This window comes from Macrotis lagotis, chromosome X (genome assembly GCF_037893015.1).
Source record: "Macrotis lagotis isolate mMagLag1 chromosome X, bilby.v1.9.chrom.fasta, whole genome shotgun sequence".
Classification (NCBI taxonomy): Eukaryota; Metazoa; Chordata; class Mammalia; order Peramelemorphia; family Peramelidae; genus Macrotis; species Macrotis lagotis.
Window position 1 is genome coordinate 169,456,018 of NC_133666.1, and position 23,893 is coordinate 169,479,910.

The 23,893-nt window shown below is 36.7% G+C and overlaps 1 pseudogene; it reads left to right on the forward strand.

Moving 5' to 3' along the window:
* The window catches only part of LOC141498887 (fructose-2,6-bisphosphatase TIGAR pseudogene), an 85,766-nt pseudogene extending 65,474 nt beyond the window's left edge, over positions 1-20,292 (forward strand).
* Positions 20,293-23,893: the final 3,601 nt, after the last annotated feature.

Sequence of the window (23,893 nt, forward strand, 5' to 3'; positions counted from 1 at the left end):
GAAATGCTCGCTGAGCTTATATTCTCCCTGTATAAAGAGCTCATGTTTTCTATTTATAAAATAAAATATTTGCAACATAAACACAAAATGGAACAATTATGTGGTTCAGTGAATAGAATCCCAGATCTGGAGTCAAATTTTTTTGATTTCCCCACCACTTGTCCACCCAGAGCCTATTTTTCTTTTTTCCAAGGAGACTGAGCTCCACATTGATATGGTTGAAATCCCTGCGGAGGATTCCTCTGGGCCCCTTTAAAATAACTGTCTGATCCTTTAGTAAAATGTCAACATTATGTGGAAAGTCCACAGTCTGGTTGCTTAGAATGTTCTTCGTCCTGATTGTGAATGAGACAACTTGAGTCCTTCTTTCTTTTTTTTTAATTAATTTTTAAATTTTTATTTTTTTTAAAATTTTCATCCATTTGTACATACATATTTCCAAATTACATAATTTCCCTCTACCCTTCCTTCCCACCCAACTCCCCTCAGAAGGGAACAGTCAGGTTAGCATTTTACATACATATTTTGTTAAATATATTTACAAATGAGTAATTTTGGGGATGAGGAATTAGGATTAATGGAAAGAGAGATATGAGATACTTTTTATAACGTGTTCATCAGATTCAGTAGGGATTTTTTTTTGTTGTGTGTTTTGTTTTGTTTTGTTTATCTTCCTCTGGCTGGGGATAATATAGTCCATAACCAGTCTCTAGACTGTCGAGAGGAGTTTTGTCCATCAAGGTTGTTCATCTCATAATGTATTTTTTTTATAATGCTGTTGATGTGTACATTGTACTCTTGACTCTACTCCTTTCACTCAGCATCAGATCCCATAAGTCATTCCATGCTTCTCCAGAGTCCAACCATTTGTGGTTTCTTATAGAACAATAATATTCCACAGCACTCATGTACCATAACTTGTTTAGCCATTCCCTAATTTGATGGACATTCTTTCAATTTCTAATTCTTTTGACAGTACAAAAAGAACTGCTATAAATTTTTTGGAACATGTAGGATTTTTCCCATTTTTTACAATTTCTTCTGCATATAAGTCCTAGAATTGGAATTGCTGGGTCAAAATGTATAAACAGTTTTATTGCTCTTTGGACATAATTCCATATTGCTCTTCAGAAAGGCTGGATCTGTTTACAACTCCACCAGCAATGCATCAATGTCCCAATCCTCCCACAGTTTCTCCAACATTGATCATCTTCCCTTTTTCTCATCTGGGCCAGTCTAATAGGTGTGAGATGATACCTTGTTGTTTTAATTTGCATTTCTCTAATCAATAGTTATTTGGAGCATTTTTTCATATGATTACAACTTTAATTTCTTCTTTTGAAAACTGTTCATATCCTTTGACCATTTATCAATTGGGGAATGACTTATGACCTTATAAAGTTGAAGCAATTCTCTATAAATTTTAGAAATGAGACCTTTATCAGAACTGGTTGTAAAGATTGTTTCCCAACTTTCTGCTTTTCTTCTAATTTTGGCAGCATTGATTTTATTAGTGCAAAACCTTTTTAATTTAATATATTCAAAATCATTCATTCTATAGTTTATAGTGTGCTCTAATTCTTGTTTGGTCATGAATTAATCCCTTTCCCATAGATCATCAAATAGATAATTTTTTGGACTATTAATTTATCTATGGTATTACTCTTTATGTTTAAATCCTGTACCCATTTTGACCTTATTTTGGTACAGGGTGTGAGATGTGGATCTATACCTAGTTTTTGCCATGCTATTTTTCAGTTTTCCCAACAATTTTTGTCAAATAGTGAGTTCTTATCCCAGAGTCTTTGGGTTTGTCAAATAGTAGATTGCTGTAGTCATTTACTGCAATTTCTTTTGAGTCTATCCTAATCCACTGATCCCTTACTCTATTTCTTTTCTTTTCTTTTCTTTTCTTTTCTTTTCTTTTCTTTTCTTTTCTTTCTTTTTTTTTAAGGTTTTTGCAAGGCAAATGGGGTTAAGTGGCTTGCTCAAGGCCACACAGCTAGGTAATTATTAAGTGTCTGAGGCTAGATTTGAACTCAGGTACTCCTGACTCTAGAGCCAGTGCTCTATCCACTGCACCACCTAGCTGCCCCCCTTACCCAATTTCTTAACCAGTATCAGGCAGTTTAGATTACTGCTGCTTTATAATATAGTTTGAGATCTGATAGAGCTAGGCCACCTTCCTTTACATTTTTTTTTTATCAGTTCCCTTGCTATTCTTGACCTTTTGTTGCTCCAGATGAAATTTGTTACTCTTTTTTTTCCTAGCTTGGTAAAGTAGTTATTTGGTAGCATGGTAGTTAGGTATTCTAGCTCTGCAAAGTAGTTATTTGGTAGTACTGAATAAAAAATTTAATCTGTGTAGAATTGTTATTTTTTATTATATTAGATAAACCTAACCATGAGCATTTGACATTTTTCCAATTATTTAGATCTGACTTTATTTGGGTGAAGAGAGCTTTATAGTTATGTTCATACAGTTTCTGGGTTTGTCTTGGGAGGCAGATTCCCAAATATTTGATGTTATCCACAGTTACTTTATTTTACTTTATTTATTTATTTATTTATTTACTCATCTATTTATCTATCTATCTATCTATCTATCTATCTATCTATCCATCTATTTATTTATTTATTTACTTATTTATTTACTTATTTATTAATTTTAGGATTTTGCAAGGCAAATGGGGTTAAGTGGCTTGCCCAAGGTCACACAGTTAGGTAATTATTAAGTGTCTGAGGCCGGATTTGAACCCAGGTACTCCTGACTCCAGGGCCAGTGCTCTATACACTGTGCCACCTAACTGCCCCTCTAAAGTTATTTTAAATGGAATTTCTCTTTCTATATTTTGTTCTTGGGCTTTGTTATTCATATGATTTATGTGGGTTTATTGTGCTACTTTGCTGAATTTGTTAATTGTTTCAAGGAGTTTTTAATTTTTTAATTTTTTTTAAGTTTTTTGCTTTTTGTTTTGCCAAGGCAATGGGATTAAGTGGTTTGTCCAATGCCACACAGCTAGGTAATTATTAAGTGCCTGAGGTCAGATTTGAACTCAGGTACTCCTGACTCCAAGGCTGGTGCTCTATCCATTGCACCACCTAGCTGCTCCCTTCAAGGAGTTTTTTAGATGATTTTCTTGCTTCTCTAGGTATACTATCATATCATCTGCAAATAGTGAAAGTTTTGCTTCCTCATTGCCAATTCTGATTTTTCAGTTTCTTTTTCTTCTCTTACTGCTACTGCTAGCATTTCTAATACTATATTGAATAATAATGGTGATAATGGACATCCTTGTTTCACTGTGAATTAATTGGAAATGCTCTGAGTTTATTCCCATTAAATATAATATTTCTTAATGGCTTTCAATAACTACTACTTATTATTTTAAGGAAAACTCTATTTATCCCTAAAGTGGTTTTTAAAAGGAATGGGTGTTGTATTTTATCAAAGACTTTTTTCAGCATTTATTGAGATAATCATATGGTTTCTGTTGGTTTTACTATTTTTTTAAAATTTTTTTAGTTTTTTGGCAAGGCAATTTGAACTCAGGTACTCCTGACTTCAGGGTTGGTGCTCTATCCACTGAGCCACCTAGCCACCCCAGTTTTTCTATTGATATGTTTAATTATGTTGAGTGTTTTCCTAATGTTGAACCATCCCTGCCTGCCTGGTATAAATCCAACTTGATCATGGTGTATTATCCTAGTAATAAATTTCTGTAGTCTCACTGCTAAAATTTTATTTAAGATTTTTGCATTAATATTCATTAGGGAGATTGGTCTATAATTTTCTTTTTATGTTTTGGTTCTTCCTGGTTTAGATAATCAGCACCATTTTGATGTCATAAAAGGAGTTTGGCAGAACTCCTTCCTCTCCTATTTTTTAAAATAGTTTATGTAGGGGCAGCTAGGTAGCACAGTGGATAGAGCACCAGCCCTGGAGTCAGGAGTTACTGAGTTAAAATCTGACCTTAGACAATAAATACCTAGTTGTATGGCCTCGGGCAAGCCACTTAACCCCCTTACCTTGCAAAAACCTAAAATAAATAAATAAACAAACAAACAAACAAATAATAAATAAAATAGTTTATGTAGTATAGGAATTAATTGTTCCTTAAATATTTGGTAGAATTCACTTGTAAATCCATCTGAACCTGGAGACTTTTTCTTAGGACATTTATTGATGTTTAATTTAATTTAATTCCTCTTCTGTTAATCTGGGCAGTTTTTATTTTTTGTAAATATTCATCTATTTCACTCAAGTTGATCAATTTATTGGGATATAGTTTGGCAAAGTAGTTGCAAATTATCTCTTTAGTTTCCTCCTCATTGGTGGTTACTTCACCCTTTTCATTTTTCATACTAGTAATTTGGTTATCTTCTTTCTTTTTTTTTAAATCAGATTAACCAGAGGTTTGTCTATTTTATTGGTTTTTTCATAAACCAACTCTCAGTTTTATTTATGAGATTAATGTTTTCTTGCTTTCTATTTTAGTAATCTCTCCCTTGATTTTTCAGAATTTCTAATGTGGTAATCAATTGGGGGTGTTTAATTTGTTCTTTTTCTAGCTTTTTTAGTTGCATATCTAATTCATTGATCTCCTCTTTTCTCTAGTTTACTCATATTGGCATTTAGAGATATAAAGTTTCCCCTCAAAACTGCCTTGGCTCGGGGCTGGCTAGGTGGTGCAGTGGATAGAGCACCGGCCTTGGAGTCAGAAGTACCTGGGTTCAAATCTGACCTCAGACACTTAATAATTACCTAGCTGTGTGGCCTTAGGCAAGCCACTTAACCCCACTGCATTGCAAAATTAAAAAAACAAAAACAAAAACAAAAAACAAAAAACTGCCTTGGTTGCATCCCATAAATTTTGATATGATGTCTCATTATTATCATTTTCTTGGATATAATTATTGATTATTTCTATTATTTGCTGTTTTATCCACCCATTATTTAAGATAAAATGATTTAATTTCCAATTATTTCTTGGCTTTTCTTTCCCTGACCCTTTATAACATGTAATTTTAATTGCATCATGGTCTGAGAAGTGTGTATTTAATACTTCTGCCTTTCTGCATTTGATTTTAAGGTTTTTGTACCCTAGTACATGGACAATTTTGGTGAAGGTGTCATGAACTACTGAGAAAAAGGGATATTCTTTTCCATCTCCATTAAGTTTTTTTTTTAGGATTTTGCAAGGCAAATGGGGTTAAGTGGCTTGCTCAAGGCCACATAGCTAGGTAATTATTAAGTGTCTGAGGCTGAATTTGAGCTCAGGTACTCCTGACTCCAGGGCCAGTGCTCTATCCACTGCACCACCTAGCTGCCCCCACTCATTAAGTTTTCCCCCAGGGTCTATCATATCTAAGTTTTCTAAGATTTCATTCACCTTCTTAATTTACTTCTTGTTTATTTTGTTGTTAGATTTATCTAGTTCTGAGAGAGGGAGATTGAGGTTACCCATTATTAAAATTTTGCTGTCTATTTCCCTTGTAATTCACTCATCTTTTCTTCTAGGAATCTGGATGCTATACCACTAGGTGCATACTTGTTTAGTAATGATATAGCTTCATTACCAATGGTGCCTTTTTGTTTTTTCAGTCCCTTTTTTCATTTACTTTTTTATTTTAATATAACTCTTCAGTCAAGTATTTGGCAATTGAATTCTCTGTTCAGTTCTGGTCTTTGTATCTGGAAGTCCTGTATTTCACTGAACATCCATCTTTTCCCCTGAGAGTATATAATGAAATTTTCAGGATAATACATTCTGGGTTGTAATCCCAGGTCCTTAGCTCTCTGAATTATATTCAATTTTCCAATCCTTCAATATTGAGGCTGATAGGTCCTGTGTTAATTTGATTGTGTTCCCTTTGTATTTGAATTTTTTCTTTTTGCTGTTTGTAATACTCTCTCTTTTATTTGAGGGTTTTGGAATCTGTCTATTACAGCCCTTGGACTTTTTATCCTGGGGTCTCTTTCTGGAGGGGTTATATGGGTACTTTCAATTGTTATATTGTTATCTTGTTCTAATAGGTTGGGGAAATTTTCCCATATAATTTCCTGCATGATGTTTTCCACATTCTTCTGTTGGTCCAGGTTTTCTAGTAGTCCAATGATTAGTAGATTGTCTCTCCTGGATCTGTTTTTCTAGGTCATTCGTTTTCCCTAGAAAGTACTTTCAATGTACTTCCCTAGAAGGTACTTTCAATTTTTTCAGCCTTTGTATTTTGTTTGATGGAATCTTGTTGTCTTGTAGATTCATTAGTTTATAACTGTTCAATTTTAATTTTTAGGATTTTATTTTCTTCAATCATCTTCTGTGTTTCCTTTCCCAGTGGTTATTTTTACTTTTAATGGAGTTGATTTCTTTGGTCAACATATCACCATTTTCCTGCATGACTTTCATTTCTTTTTTCCATTGTTCTTCTTCCTCTCTTCTTTAGTTTTTAATTCTTTTTTAAGCTCTTTGATGAGCTTTTGTATTTGAGTCCAATTTATAGTCTGTTTTGATACTTTTCCTGTGAATAATTTTTCACTGCTTTCTTCTTCAAACATGGCATTGCTGTCATCTTTATCTGTGAAGTATTCTTCTATAGTGAGTGCTCTTTTAGCTTTTTTTTGTTCATTTTTGTTGTTGTGGTTCTGCTTCTGGGGTGCAGGGAGTATAGATCTAAGCTTTTATTTTGCCTGGATTGGGATTTGAACCCTAGCTTGTAGTTGGCTGAGATGTTGCCTATGCAGTCCAGGCCTTGCCTTTGCAAAGGTTTGTTTCCTCCTTTATGTCCAGGTTCTGACTTAACAGAGGATTGTCCAGCAACATGGAGGTGATGATCAACCTTAAGAGACTTGCTCATACCCACAGGGTAACAATCAGGCACAGTCTGCAATGAAGAATGCCATCTTTATCCTGAGAAACAATTGTGGAGTTTGAACAAAGACCAAAGATTATTACCTTTAATTTTTAAAAAATGTTATCTTATTATGTAATTCTGCTATATCACATAGTATATGTTTCTTCCTTAAGGATGTGATTTTTCTCTCATCACATTCAACTTAGATCAATGCATCCTATGGGAATTATATAAAGACTAACAAACTGCCTTCTGTGGAGGTGGGGGAGGGAAGCAAGATTGGGGGAAAAAATTATAAAACTCAAAATAAATAAAACCTTTTTTAAAAAAAGAAATGGAAGTATGCAATAAACTAATTGTAAATAAAATAAACAAACAGAGGATTGTTCCCAACCCAGTCCTATTTTTTACTCCAGTGCTCTCAGAGTTCAGACTTTGTTTGGGGTTGGGGTCCTCCCAGCTGGCTTGCTATGTAGTTGCCAGGATCTCTGTTATTGTCCAGACCTGGATTGCATTGTGGCTAAAACCCTCCTTCTGGCTTTCTCTGATCTCCTACCTTCTGGACTTTTCTTTCCCTTTCCCCTAAAGAAACAAATCTTCAGTGAAGATCCTCTATGATGTCTATGGTTGAAAACTTCTTTGAATCTTCTCTTTTTCTTGGTGGGATCTGAAGAGTGAATGTCAGAGTAGAGGCTTCATTTATTTTTGGTAGAGAAAGACTCCAGCAGCATGTTATCTTCACAATGCCATCTTGGCTCTGCCCTGGAAGCTCCTTCTTTCTTCTTAGGAAATGTATATCTCTAAACATTTTCCTCAAGAAATAAGAAAGTAAGAGATAAAAATTAGATGTGTCTTAAAAAATTCTAGAAAATTAATACATTAAAAAAACTACTAAATACTAAAATTATGAAAATCAAAAAAGAGTTAAATAAAAACAAAACTATTGAAGTGATAAAACTAGGAGTCTGTTTATGAAAAGTGAAATCAAGTATTGGTTGATTTTTTCCTTTTTTTCTTTCTTTATTTTATTTTATTCTCATTTTATACAAATGTTTTTTTTACATTAATAAAATATTCTTGTTTAAGAGTAAATGAAATACCCCCCCCCCCCCCCCAGTGCAGGGTGCTTCTAGAAAGTAGGAAGTACAAAGACATTTTGTAAGAGGTCAAGAATGCTAACTACACGGGGTGGCTAGGTGGCACAGTGGATAAAACACCGGCCCTGGAGTCAGGAGTACCTGGGTTCAAATCCAGCCTCAGACACTTAATAATTACCTAGCTGTGTGGCCTTGGGCAAGCCACTTAACCACATTTTCCTGGTTAAAAAAAAACCCTAAAATAAAAAAAAAGAATGCTAACTATATGATCTGGAGACAGACTTTCTAATGCCTACACTTAACTAGAACTAGGATACATTAAGAAAGGTAGTCAAGTCAACTAGCATTTATTAAGTGCTTATTGTATGCCAATGCCTATGACAAACACTGGGAGATACCAATACAACTAAAAAGAAAAGTAGTCCCTAACCCTAGGAACTTTTATTTTGGGAAGACCATACAAAAGGGAGATATGAAAAAAGGGAAAGTAAGGGGAAGGTACTAGAGGAAGGACCTAGTGGCAAAGTCTAAAGAATGAAGGATGGCTCGTCTAGGCCCTTCCTTAGAATTGGGGGACCAGAAGTAAATTAATAGTGGGAGAGGGGGTATCTAGGATCTAGGAGAGAGAGAAAAGACAACTGAAGGATGGTGGCAAAGTCTTGAGGTATGGACTGATCCCTACCTCAAAACCAGTTAAAGTGATGCTTCTTCCCATTCCTTCGTGAATGTGTCCCAGAACAGAGACAAGAACAGTTCTCAGTGGAGTGAGGAATGTTGGGTCTTCTTCTCCTATTGGGGTGTTGTGATAAATATAGGATAAACTGAGACACAAAGTTCTGAGCACAATAAATTTATTAGTAAAGCATAAATTTACCAAAAAGTAGGATCTCAGCTTCTTCAACAAAGTTAAAACCCCAATGAAAGGGCAAATTTTCTTTTATAGTTTTAAGGAGTAAAGAACAAAGAACAGGATTTTATAGATGGGAAACAAGTTATGATTGATAAAAAGAGCTCAACATCACATAAAATGAATATGGTTGATTACAGAACTAAGGCAAGGAAGACAATATGATTGTCTGGGAATGAGGAGCTAGCAACAATGCCTCTTTCCCTTTAGTGACTAAGAAATGTTCATTACTTTTATTAATATTTTATTTGTCTTCCAGTTATATACAATAGTAGCTTCTACCTATCAATTTTTGTAAGGTTTTGAATTTTACAATTTTTGCCCCCCTTCCCCCCAACAGAAGGCAGTATGATAATCTTTACATTGTTTACATGCTATACATTGATCGAAATTGAACGTGTTGAGAGAAAAATCACATTCTTGAGGAGAAAATAAAATATTAGAGATAGCAAAATTATGTAGTACCTAATATACTTAAAAAAATTGAATACTTTGGTCTTTGTTTAAAATCTATAGTTCTTTCTCAGAATACAGATGTATTCTCCATTGCAAGCATTCTAAAATTGTCCCTGATTATTGCATTGATGGAATGAGCAAGTCCATTAAGGCTGATCATCACCCCCATGTTGCTGTTAGGGTGTACAATGTTCTCCTAGTTCTGCTCATCTTGCTCAGCGTCAGTTCTTTTTTTTTTTTTTTGGTTTTTTTGCAAGGCAAATGAGGTTAAGTGGCTTGCCCAAGGCCACACAGCTAGGTAATTATTAAGTGTCTGAGACCGGATTTGAACCCAGGTACTCCTGACTCCAGGGCCGGTGCTTTATCCACTGCACCACCTAGCCGCCCCCCACTGCATCACCTTGCCGCCCCACAGCATCAGTTCTTGCAAATCTTTCCAGGCTTCTCTGAAATCCCATCCCTCTTGATTTCTTTTTTTTTATTTTTTTTTAAATTTTTTATTTTTAGATTTTTCTTTTTCAAGGCAATGGGGTTAAGTGGCTTGCCCAAGGCTACATGGCTAGGTAATTATTAAGTGTCTGAGGTCAGATTTGAACCCAGGTACTCCTAACTCCAAGGCCAGTGCTCTATTCACTGTGCCTCCTAGCCACCCCTCCCTTGATTTCTAATAGAACAACAATGTTCCATAACATACATACACCACAATTTGTTCAGCCATTCCCCAACTGATAGACATTCAATCGATTTCCAATTCTTTGCTACCACAAACAGGGCTACTATGAATATTGTTGTGCAAGTGATGTTTTTATCCTTTTTCATGATCTCTTCAGAGTATAGACCCAGTGTTTCTGAATCAAAGGGTATGCACATTTTTACTGCCCTTTGGGGGTAATTCCAGATTGCTCTCCAGAAAGGTTGGATGAGTTCACAGTTCCACCAACAATGTATTAGTGTCCTAGATTTCCCACATCCCTTCCAACATTGAATGAAATGTTCATTACTTGAGACCATTTGCAAGGTTAGAGACAACATGGATCAGACTTCTTTTTACAGCTATCCTTGAAGGGTAGCTTGGTGTCGAAAAGATATTAGACCAGACTCCCTAATGTCCACCTGTATCTATACCAGATTTCCTTGAGGCAAGAATAGATCCTGATTAGCAGGAGAACTTACATCTAAACTTAACTCTTTAAGGTCAACTGAATTTCTAAATTCAGAGGTAAAGAATCATGACTTAAGCAATTATAGGACAGAATTAATTAACTGCAATTGTAAATAGGATCAATTAAAAGATAGTACAGAATCAATCTGATTATTTCAGGGGCTACTGCATTTTTGCCTTTGCATATATGGTCATAAAACTGTTGCTTGTATCTCTGTTGTCTATTTTTTTCCCTTTTTTTAGGTGAATAAAGTCTTGGCAATAGCTACTACATTATGAACTTTGAAGGTCAGAAAAGTGAACCACTGGAAATCAGAGAATTGGAATCTAAACTGGGTTTTGCAACCAATAGATCTGGAATCAACATGATGAGACATGACTTGATGAATCCAGGCTAGTGGTAGCTGAGACAGACTCATCCAGTGATTATGCTGCATTTGGAAGTGAACTTGGTTGGACCAATCCTATGTAGAAAATACCTTGTTTGAGTTCACTTTCCAAAGGGAATAAGATAATAGTGGAAGTGTTCCCTTCGGTGTTTGTTTGTACTTGGGGTCAGTTCTATCTTTACAACAAGGACAAACAACAACATATGTAATTATTTTTTAACTATGCAAAAGAGGTCATTCTTTGTTTCATTTCTTTTCTTCCCAGCCTCAATCCCTGAGCAACCCTGAGGTTCTTCCCCTCTGCTTGATTTTTTTAAACCATTTTAAAAAGGCCATTCTTTATCTCCTTTCTTACTTAAAAATGTTTGTCCTTCATTTTCTTTTTTTCTTTGGTGAGGCAATGGGGTTTTCACACAACTAAGTAATTATTAAATGTCTGAGGCTGGATTTGAACTCAGGTCCTCCTGACTCCAGGGCTGGAGTTCTATCAACTATGCCACCCAGCTGCCCCTGTCCTTCATTTTTGAAGATGATGACATCAGAGAGGTGATGCCATGACAAGCATGTGAATTGGATCTGAATGAGGGGATGCTTTGCTAAGTCACCAGCCTCACTTTCTCCTCCAGAATCATCTGGGTTCAGTGGCCAGATATGAATCAGGATGACTGAAGATGGCTCTAGATGCAAGGCAACCAGGGTTAAGTGACTCATCCAAGGTCTCACAGCTAGGAAGAGTCAGGTGTCTGAAGCTGAATTTGAACACTTGTCCTGACTCCAAGGCCAGTGCTTTATCCACTGCATCCTCTATCTATAATGGGTGTTGCCTCAGTCAAACAGTCCTACTAAAGACCATAGTTTAAAAAGGTCAAGGTCTCCCACTACATCCAAAGCCAACTCCAGTGGTCCTCACAGATAGCTGGTTACTGGATTCAGATGGCTCTGGAGGAGAAAGTGAGGCTGGTGATTTTGCACAGCACCTCATCACTTAAATCCTATTCATTTGAATGACATGGCATCACTTCCCTGTTGTCATGGTCCTCCTCAAGAATAAGGACAAACAACAAAAACAATAATAATATCTTCTCAGTAAATATTCCCTTGTAAAAGATAATTATTAGGGGCGACTAGGTGGTGCGGTAGATAGAGCACTGGGCCTGGAGTCAGGAGGACCTGAATTCAAATCCGACCTCAGACACTTAATAATTACCTAGCTGTGTGGCCTTGGGTAAGCCATTTAACCCCCATTTGCCTTGCAAAAATCTAAAAAAAAAAGCTAATTAATAGGAGCAGCTAAGTGGTGCAGTAGATGGAGCACCAACCCTGGAGTCAGGAGGATATGTTCAAATTGGACCTCAGACACTTAATAATTACCTAGTTGTGTGACCTTGGGCCAATCACTTAACCCCACTACCTAGCCAAAAAAAAAAAGGCTAATTAATGTTAATTGATTAAATGGTATTAGCATGGTAATCACAGATGGCTAAAATTAGGAGAATTTGAATGGAATGGGGGCATAGAAAACAATAGTATTAGAGAAAGAAATGTTCAGTCCCTCAGGGGTATCCATAGAATACTGAATGATCAGTCTCATTATGAAAGTGAGCCAGAATCTTGTTGCATAAAAAAATGAAGAATAGAACATTAATAAAACATTAAAAAATATGCATGAAGGAAACAAAAAAAAGTTCAGGGGTGATATAGTAATTTTCTTCTTTCTTTTTATATACGCTTAAAGAAAGTAGTTAGGTGGAGCAGTATAGAGTGCTGGCGTTGGAGTCAGCAAGACTGATCGACATGAATTCAAACCTGATCTCAGACTAATATTGGACCTGGGGCAAGTCATTTAACCCTGTTTGCTACAGTTTCTTTGTAAAAATGAATTGGAAAAGGAAATGGCAAACCACTCTATTAAGCCTCTCTTTTTCTTAATTTGAAAAAACTAAAGATGTTAAGGTAAATGCTAAAAAAGCCCACTATGATATACATTAGTATTTTGACTCCTATATACTTTTATATAATCCCCTACAAAATTTCAGTTACCCCTAAAACTAATTTATGTAATTTGTAATCAACCTGACAACTATAGAAGAAGGGGAAGAAATATTCTTAATATTTAATATTTATTTATTCTCATTTTGTACAAATAATGTTTTTTTATACATTAATAAAATATTCTTGTTTAAAAGTAAACAAAATACCCCCTCCCCCCAAGTACTATAGACTCGCTTGAGCGATAAAGTAAAGGGGAGAGAAAAAAATTAAAATAAAAAAATAATAGTAAAAATTGTAGGTATGGCCAGGTGTCGCAATGGACAGAGCACCAGCCCTGGAGCCAGAAGCACCTGAGCCCATATCCAGCCCCATATACCCAACAATCACCCAGCCATGTGACATGGAAGCCACCCCAAACCCACTGCCCTGCAAAAACCAAAAAAAAAAAAAAAAGAAAAAAAAGACCCAAAATAAAATAAAATAGTAATAACAGTAGAAGTGGCTGTGTGGCAGAAAGAGCATTGGCCCTTGAGCCAGAAGCACCCAGGTCCAAATCCGGCCTCAGACACCCAACAATCACCCTGCTATGCAGACCCAGGCAGGCCACCCAGCCCCATTTGCCCTGCAACCCCCCAAAAAATAATAATAATAATAAATGTGCTTCAGTCTTTGTTCCAATACCAACAACTCTGTTGTGGGTGGATCACATTCTTTATGGTAAGTCCATCACAAAAGTTACTTCCATGTTTTTCCACCGTTGCCATTGCTGATTGCAATTCCCTCCTTTCGTATTTCTCCACTACCATGTACTATATTTTCTCTCTCCTTTCATTCTGACTCTGCTGTAGGGTAGCTGAGTGGCACAGCAGACAGATCCCTGGCCCTGGGGCCAAGAGGCCCTGAGCCCCCCCTCCCCCTTAGGCCCAGCATCCACCTGGCCCTGTGGTCCTGGGCAGGCCATCCAATCCCAGCCCCTTGCAAGAAGTCAAAAAGAGTGGCAGCTAAGTGCGTAGTGGATGAAGCACTGGCCTTGGAGTCAGGAGTACCTGGGTTCAAATCCGGTCTCAGACACTTAATAATTACCTAGCTGTGTGGCCTTGGGCAAGTCACTTAACCCCGTTTGCCTTGCAAAAACCTAAAAAAAGAAAAAGAAGTAAAAAAGAAAATTTGTTATATCTGACCACTCTCCCCCTATGGTCCATCCTCTCCTCCATCACTCACATCCCCTCTTTCCCCTGTCCCCACCCTCCTTCTTACTCCAGATGTCTATACCCCATTGAGTATATATGCTGTTTCCTCTCCTAGCCACCTCTGATGAGGACAAAGATTCCCTCATTCCCCCTTGCCTTCCCCCCATCCATATCACTGCAATAGCTCATTGTAATAAAGAAAAAATCTTATTATATTAAATATCTTGGCCTATTCCCCCTCTTTTTTTCTTTCTCCCATTACATTTCCCTTTTTTTCTATTGACTCCATTTTTACACCATATTTTATCTTCAAATTCAGCTTTCTCCTGTGCTTCAACTATTAAAGCTCCCTCTACCTGCTCTGTTAACTGAAAAGGTTCATATGAGCATTATCAGTGTCATTTTTCTATACAGGAATACATTCAGTTCATCATCATTAAGTCCCTCATATTTTCCCCTTCTCCTCCAATCTCTATGCTTCACTTGAGTCCTGTATTTGAAGATCAAACCTTCTGTTCAGCTCTGGCCATTCCAACAGGAACATTTGAAATTCCCCTGGTTCATTGAAAGTCCATCTTTTTCCCTGGAAGAGGACATTCAGCCTTGCTGGGTAGTTCATTCTTGGCTACATTCTAAGCTCTTTTGCCTTCCGGTATATTATATTCAAGGCCTACGAGCTTCCAATGTAGTTGCTGCTAAGTCCTGTGTGATCCTGACTGCAGCTCCATGATATTTGAACTGTGTCCTTCTGGCTGCTTGTAATATTTTCTCTTTGACTTGGGAGTTCTGGAACTTGGCTATAATATTCCTGGGGGTTGGTTTTTTGGGATCTCTTTTTCGGGGGGATCAGTGGATTGTCTCCATTTCTATTTTGCCCTCTGCTTCTAGGATATCAGGGCAATTTTCCTGTAGTAATTCTTTGAAAATGATGTCAAGGCTCTTGTCCTGATCATGACTTTCAGGTATTCCAATAATTTTTAAATTATCTTTCCTAAATCTGTTTTCCATATCAGTTGTTTTTTCAATGAGATGTTTCACATTTTCTTCTAATTTTTCATTTTTTTGGTTTTGAAGTAATGAGTCCTGATTTCTGGTAAATTCATCAATCTCCCCGAGTTCTATTCTTTGTCTGAAGGATTTGTTCTACTCAGAGAGTTTTCTTATCTCTTTTTCCATCTGGCCAATTTTGCTTTTTAAAGCATTCTTCTCCTCAATAACTTTTTGAACTGTTTTATGCATTTTACCTAAGCTGGCTTTTAGCATGCTATTTTTTTGGATTTCCTTGACTAGGTTGCTGACTTCATTTTCATGTTTTTCCTGCCTCTCTCTCATTTCTTTGCCCAGTTTTTTTTTTAACTCCCTCATTTGATTTTCGAAGCCTTTTTTGAGCTCTGTCATAGCCTGACCCCAATTTCTATTTTTCTTGGAGTGTTTAGATGCAGGAGCTTGTGCTTCCTCATCTTCAGACTGAGTATTTTGATCCTTCTTGGGCTCATTTGCAAAATATTTCTCAATGGTCTTCCTCTTGTTTCTTTGTTCATTTTCCCAGCCTAAGCCTGTTTTTTGGGGGTGCTTCCTGAGCTTTTGGCACACTCCCACAAGGGTCTCAGTGTGTGAGGCTTTGTCCTCCCTCCTGGTCTGTGAATGATCATAAGCGCCCCACCCCTCTGCCATGGGGCTGAGGTGGGGGGGCCCTGCTGTTCTATTGGGGCCCTAGACTGGGATCAGGATCTGAATGTGGTCAGAGCCCCAGAGTCCTGTTCCAGGGGCAGAGGACAGAGCTCTGCAGTCTCTCTCTCTCTTCACTCCCCTCCCTCAGCTCAATGGGCTCATGTCCTGGGGGCTCCTGCTTACCGGTTCTGCCTGCTTCTGTTCCTGGATCTGGGCTGAGGTGGCCACCCTGCTAGCTGTGTGCCCTGAGCGCTGGGCTTCATGTGCTCACTCTGGCAGAGGTCCCCCACTGTTCCCCCACTTTGTGCCTGCTGGTCCCCAGGGTGTAGCTCATGAAACTCCCCCACTGCTGTGAGCCATGGCTCCCAGTGCTGTGGGGCTGCCTCCGGGAGGCTGAAGTTCTTTCACTCTGGTGGGTCTCGCCCCTCCAACCCAGGGGAGCAGAGCCTTTCTTCTTTCTGTTCTTTTCCAGGTTACCTTAAGTAGGAGCACTGCCTCACTGGGCCCCTCTGTTGGTTCTGTCTCTCGAAAATTTTATTAAAGTCCTTAGTTTTGAAGATTTATGAGGGGAAGAAATATTCTTGCAAATGGGTACACTTGCTTTCTCTCTTCCTTTCTCACCACTTTGTGCAGTGGTTGGCACATACTGGATACTTTTTTTTTTTAGGTTTTTGTAAGGCAAATGGGGTTAAGTAGCTTGCCCAAGGCCACACAGCTAGATAATTATTAAGTGTCTGAGACCAGATTTGAACCCAGGTACTCCTGACTCCAGGGCCGGTGCTTTATCCACTGCACCACCTAGCACCCCACATACTGGATACTTAATTTATGCTGTTTCAGTTCAATTGTATCCCAAACTCTTTATAAAATATATTATGATATAGTATAGTATAATATAACTAATCTAATCTAATATGGTATGATATAAAAATAGAATAAGTTTATATTCTATATTCTATAATATATTATTTGTTGTATATTCTATATTCTTTAGTATTATAAAATAGAATTCTAGCTAGAAAGTTAGAAATATAGTTAAGAAGTTAGAACTCTAGGTATAATGGTGGAAATTTAGTTATTATTAAATAATCCAATTTTCTGTTTAGAAAACTCAATTTAAAAGTTCAACAAGAATGTTAATAAGAAAAATTCCCAAAAATCTACAATGTTGCTCTTACTGGAGATTGGTGCACAAAGAAGGTGAGAAGCTTCCCTCTTGTTTCCAGCTAGTTATAAGTAATTCTATACTGGGATGTTTGGGGAATTATGAAACAAACCATTTTGGTCATATTTTATTATGACTTAGTAGACTTTTACTGCCTCTGACTTTCTCTCCCTTCAATCTTTGAGATAATATCTTGTCGTTGGGATTGTAGGAGCCAGTTAAAGTCAACCAGTTAAAATCAGAGTTGATTCTTACATTTTCACTGTAAGCATTTATACTTCAGAAATCAGCAAATGCTACAAATCCAGGCTTGATTTACTGTTTTCTTGATTGTATGGACAAAATTGAAAAGAAAGTGATGGAGAAAATGTATAATGATAATAATAAAAATAATATCTATACTTTATAGAGTGCTTTAAGGTTGGCAAAGCACTTTTTAAATGAGGAATTTCTGAGGTAAAAATGCTCAAAACATTCCTGGAAGCTAGATGCTATTATTATTCCTATTTTACATTTTTGGGAACTGAGGCAGACAGAGATTCTTCTCCTTACTGTCTGACTTTGCCTCCAACAAAGTTTCTTTCCATAGATATTCATTCAAGTCATATCTACTAACTGTGGGACATCATGTAAAACATGTGTGTCCAAATGAGTTCTTTAAATGCATGACTAGATTGTAGATGACATAAATATATATTGTGATGTGGCTCAAATTCTTTCCTATGAAAACTGTGATTTTTTTCCTTTGGAGAAGCAGAAAGGCCATGACATGTGCCTGATACTTTTCACACCTATCTTCAAAAGGAATATCAGGCAAGAGTTAGATATAAATGTCTCCTCAAATATTTCTGATTTGAAAGGCATGTTTTGGAGGAGTTCAAAATAGAGGTTGCTTCCCTGGTCACTTTTGAGGGGGAGAAGTTCTCAAAAAGAAGATCAAGAAAGCAAAATGACTGTCTGATGAGACTTTATAAATAATAGAGGAAAGAAGGAAAGCTAAAGCCAAGAGAAAAAAGGGAAAGATATATCCAACTGAAAGTAGAATTCCAGAGAATAGCAATAAGAGAAAAGAAAGTTTTCTTAAATGAGAAAGAAATAGCAGAAACAATAGAATGGGGAAGACAAGAAATCTATTCAAGTAAATTAGAGATGTCAGGGTATATTTCACATTAAAATGGCCATGATAAAAGACAAAAATGAGGGATTTAACAAAAGTAAAAGAAAAATAAGATAAAAAGCGGTGGTAAGAATATACAAAAGTATTCAAGAAAGATCTTATCATCAGTAGCAAGGTGTTATGGTTACAGATCTTGAGCCAGACATCCTGGAGAATGCAGTCATGTAGACATATAGACTTTAGAAAGCATTGCTAACAGTAAGGCTTGTAAAGGTGCTAGAATTCTATTTTTTTTTAGGTTTTTGCAAGGCAAACGGGGTTAAGTGGCTTGCTCAAGGCCACAGAGCTAGGTAATTATTAAATGTCTGAGACCGGATTTGAACCCAGGTACTCCTGACTTGAGGGCCGGTGCTTTATCCACTGCGCCATCTAGCCAAAAGGAATCACAGATATCTTTGAATTCATGCCATTTATTCTACAGATGAGGAAACTGAGGCACAGTTTGTCACTTCTTTAAAGCTATCTAGAGTAGAAAGTGATAATTAGTGCTTGAGCCTGGGTTCTTTGACTAAACCTACCATGCCAATATGGAGGAAAACACCACCTTGAAGTTGGGATGGGGGTATAGCACCCAGGAACTTCAAATGATCCCTCCTTACTATACTATTGTTTCCCATCTCTTAAAAGGCATATTTTATGTAGCTTGGGAGGGACAGAATGCACTGTGATTACAAAGATGTTAGGCTGATGCTTACCTAAGCCTCAGGAACATCAGCTCCTGATGCTAGAATTCTTTTTTTTAAATTAATTTTTATTAACGATATTATTTGAGTTTTACAATTTCCCCCCCATCTTGCTTCTCTCCCCCCCCCCCCAGAAAGCACTCTGTTATTTAAGAAATCATAAGCAGTTGGACTTCAGAGAAACCTGGAAAGACTTAACATGAACTGAGGCTGAGTGAAGTAAGCAGAACCAGGAGAACACTGTACACATTAACAGCAACATTGTGTATTGATCAGCTATGATAGACTTAGCTCTTCTCAGTAGTACAATGATCCAAGACAGTTGTAAAGGACTTGTGGTGGAAAATACCATCCATACTCAGAGAAAGAATGATGAAGTATGAATGCAGACCAAAACACATTATTTTCAGTTTTTAAAATTTGCTTTATGCTTTATCTTTTTTCTTTTCATTTTTTCCCTTTTGTTCTGATTCTTCTATCACAACATGACTAACATTTAACATAGTTATACCTGCATAGTTATAACATAGTCATACATATGTATATGTATAACCTATATCAAATTACTAGTTGTCATCAGGAGGGGGAGAGAGAAAAACATCGAATTCATAATCTTACCAAAAAAATGAATATTGAAAACTATCCTTGCATGTATTTGGAAAAATAAATAAATAAATTTATAAAAAATAGTCAATGGGGAAGTCGGAGCATCCGCAGCTCCGAGCGCGCGGGGTCCGGTTGCTCCCGGAGGCTCCGCTAACCCCACCACCCACCCCGGCTCTCGCACAGCATGGCTCGTTTCGCTTTAACAGTCGTCCGACAGACAGGGTATAGATGAGCCTCTTTCAGAAACTGGTTTTAGACAAGCACCTGCTGCTGGTGAATTTCTTAGTAATGTGAAGTTTACTCATGTTTTCTCAACAGACGATTGCCATGATTTTGGAACAAAGCAGATTCTGCAAAGAAGCAACAGTAAAATATGATGCAAGACTTTGAGAAAGGAAATATGGAATTGCAGAAGGCAAACCTCTGTGTGAATTAAAGGCTTTGGCCAAAGCAGCTGGGCAACAGTGCCCTAATTTCACACCTCCTGAAGGAGAAACATTAGATGAGGTGAAGTTACGAGCAAAGGACTTTTTTGAATTTCTTTGCCAACTAGTTCTGGATGAATCGGTTCAAAAAGGACATCCCAGGTCAGGAATGATAGACAGTGGCCTGGAGATCTTTCTAACAGAAACATTTCCATTAGGAAGCAACTGTGGACTTGATCTTAATTCAGATAGTGTTGCCCAAATGTTAGATGCTGATGTATTGGTGGTGAGTCATGGGGTTTACATGAGAAACATGTTTGCTTATTTCATGGTTGATCTAGAGTGTACTTTACCAGCAAATCTAAGCAAATCTGACCTCAGTTCAGTCAGCCCCAATACAGGGATCAGTCACTTTATAATAAATATAGAACAAGCTGCTAAAAGAATTAAAACAACCATTAAGTGCATTTGTATTAATCTGCAGAACCACCTGGCCAAAATGACAGCAAGTGCCTAGGCCCAAATAAGTCAATTAGGATTTTCATATTTTTGTATCATTGAAGGAGCACTTTGCTTCTAATAGTTATGATTCCAAATGCTTGAAAAAGCTTCAGAAATAGGTTATAAATATGAAGAGACAGTAACATAAAACACTTGAGTAAAAACCAGGAAATGAGTAAGGTATGTTAAATTACTGGCATTTAAAAAATAATGCCATTGTTTCCTGACCGGTTTTGACTTTGAATAGTAATGGAAATGTCCATGTTGATGAAATCCAGTGTTGTCAAATGAAGTATTATAACTGTTATAATTTTGAAATATAATTTATTTATCATAGTTTTAATGTATTCTTTTATTGTGCTAATTTTTAGCACTGAGGATGGTTATTTTTTTTAATAACACTACCACTATTTATAAAAGAATTGCTTATGTCTAAGGACATTTTTTCCTTTTTAACCAATTGTGACTAGATTTTTGCAACTAATTTATCAAATCATGTTTTTTGTTTTGTTCTACTTTGTTTCTTCTAAGATTGATGTTTGGCTTTTTAACAACCAAAAATAAATATAGCCTATGCCATTGGCTTTTAGTTAGTAACATACTATGCATTTTGTGACCTTTTTTTTGGTGTTTGAGAAAAGGATCTATTTATTATGAATTGTCTCCTACTTTAGAGTGCCTCTCTATGTTGAAGAAAGGTACTTTCTATATAAAACATTTGTCAACTTATAGATTATGAAAAATAAAGCAACATTAACATTTAAAAAATAGTCAATGAAATTAATTCAGATCATTCACCGAAAGATCAACAACTAAAGCCTGAAGCTTAAATACTTTGGTCACATAATGAGAAGATGGAACACATTGGAAAAAGACCCTAATGTTAAGAAAGATTGAAGGCAAAAGGAAAAGGGAATGGCAGAAGATGAGATGGATAGATAGTGTCTTAGAAGCAATAAACATGGAAAGACTTTGGAGATGGTGGAGAATAAAGGGGCCTGATGTGCTATATTTCAAGAGTCAGACAACTGAATGACTCAAAACAAAAACAACAAATATTGTTTAGATAGCATTCACCAGTTTAAGTCCTTCCAACCAAACATCATTTACACAAAAGACTATCACAAATACTGAATAGTGAATAAACCCATTCATTCACGTTAGTAGCAAGCAGAAATTAAATATTTATTATCTATAAATATAAATTTATAATCTATATTTAAATTTATCATCTATAAAAGATGCCTTTCCTCTTTTATTTTCTCTTCTGACTTTTGATTTCATCATTCCACTGAAGTTGCTCTTTCCAAAATATCCTGGATGGATAGAGCCACCATTTATCACTGTGGATCACCCTCTTGTCCTGATATTCTCTTCTCTCTGGGTTTTTGGGATACTACTCTTTTTCTGTTTTCCTACCTCTCTGACCACTCCTTTTCTACAAAGTTGTTGACTATTGATGAACCCCACCCCAAGATTTTGTCCTTTTCCCTTTCTTGTTCCTTCCATCTTCTTGCAGTCACTGGGACCTGGCTCTTTTGTGATGTCATAGTCTTTCTGAACAGCCTTTCCAGCATTAGTTGAATATTCAAAAATCTATTTATTTATTTATTTATTTATTTATTTGTTTGTTTGTTTGTTTATTTCAGGCAATAGGGTTAAGAGTGACTTGCCCAAGGTTACACAGCTAGGCAATTATTAACTCAGGTCCTCCTGACTTCAGGGCTGGTGCTCTATTCACTGAGCCACCTAGCTGCCCTCATTGGTTGAATTTTCAATCAGATCCCCTGACCCACTCATCATGGTATGGAGGTTGGAATACAACTTGTTCTTTCTTGTCATTTTCAACTTCTCCCTCTACCATCATCACTCAGTAAACCCTTCTCCTTTGAAGTTCATTCAAGCCATATTTCTTATGTAATCAAGATTCTGGTGGATGTTGCAACCTCTAGGACATTCCTTCATTCCTTAATAAGTTCAATGCCTTTCTCTTCTCCTTAACTCTTGCTCTCTTACTAGGTGATTTTTTAACATATATTTTGCTACATATAGTCTCTTTCCCAAATCCTCCATTTCTTCATTTCCTACTCCTCCACCCCACCATAATCTTGATTATAACCATTTTGAATTGAAGAATTTACCATCAGTTCAGTAGTTGACCTTGATACTGTGTTCATCTCATTGAAAGCATTTGAGAGCATAGACTAAAACCATCTTGCTAAAAAAGTATGGGAAAAAGCACATACCTTTTTTTTATTCTGCTGGTGACTGGGGAAGCAAGAGAGCATAATCCATTATACAGATAGGTAAACATGCCATCACAAAATTGATGTACAGTACTTTAACTTCCCTGAGCACCCATTTTCTATAAGCCTTCATGACTGACAGTATCCAAGGCCTTGTGCAGATTTATAAATGTTGTGTATAGATCTCTATTCTGCTCCAAGTATTTCTCCTGGGGTTGTCAGAAAGAGCGTTGATGCATGATTTTTTGTTTCCAGATGTTGGTGCCCTCAATGCAGCCTCTGAAGCTGAGATGTAACAAAGTATAGGTCAATTCTCTGTGACTTGTCCTAATTTTAGCCTACAAACAACCCCAAGAAGACACAGATGCTTCATCAGCCAGCACCACACTACCCATACATAGAACCATTGGTTATAGCAAATGGAAAAGTTCACTTAGCTCCACAGTATACTTTCAAGGGATGTATACATTTGTAAGGTTGACACATGCATTGCCAGAGCTAGCTCAGGATTTGGGAGGCTCTGAAGGAAAGCAGTATTAGACTTCCAAACTGACTGACTACCAAACTGAAGATCTACAGAGCTGTTTTACTGACATTGTTGTATGCCTGTTAAATCTGGATAGTATACCAGCGCCATGCCAGAAAACTGAATCAATTCCATTTAAATTGTCTTTGGATTATTCTGAAGATCTCCTTCAGTTTTATAACATATAACAACAAGGTTGTGAAACTATACTGTGAATTGATAGATAATATTAATCCAATCTAGTATATAATATATATTGATTATAGGTATTATTTATGGCAAGGTGTGATTGACTTTAATTGATGTTATTTGACTTGTGATGCAAGTTCAGGTCACTACATCCAACTTCAGAAAAATGATAAGATGAACTTTAGTATTGTAAGGATTACTAGTCTTTGAGGCAACATAAATATCGTTAAAGTCTTCCTTGCACTAAACTGCCAAGCATTCAAACTCTACTGCAGAGAATGCAACTCCAATGGGCTGTCCATGTCTGAATGCCAAACATATACTTGCCTGAAAGACTATTTTATGGAGAGCTCATATAAAACAAGCATTCTCATGGTGAACAGAATAAATGAAAGATTCTTTTAAGGATTCTTTTAAGAGCTTTAGACTTTTTAGATTAATTTTAGATTTGATTGCATGACATCTTGCATAGGACCACCTGGAATGATGTGCCTTCATCAGAAAGGGTGAAGTGCTCCATGATCAAGGTAGAATTGAAGTAGCTCAAAGGAAACATGAAATGTATAAATTTAGAGGATCCACACAAATGTTCACATGGACTATTTGTGCTCCACCACATTTATTGGTTTGATCAGCCATAGTTGGACACACTGTTA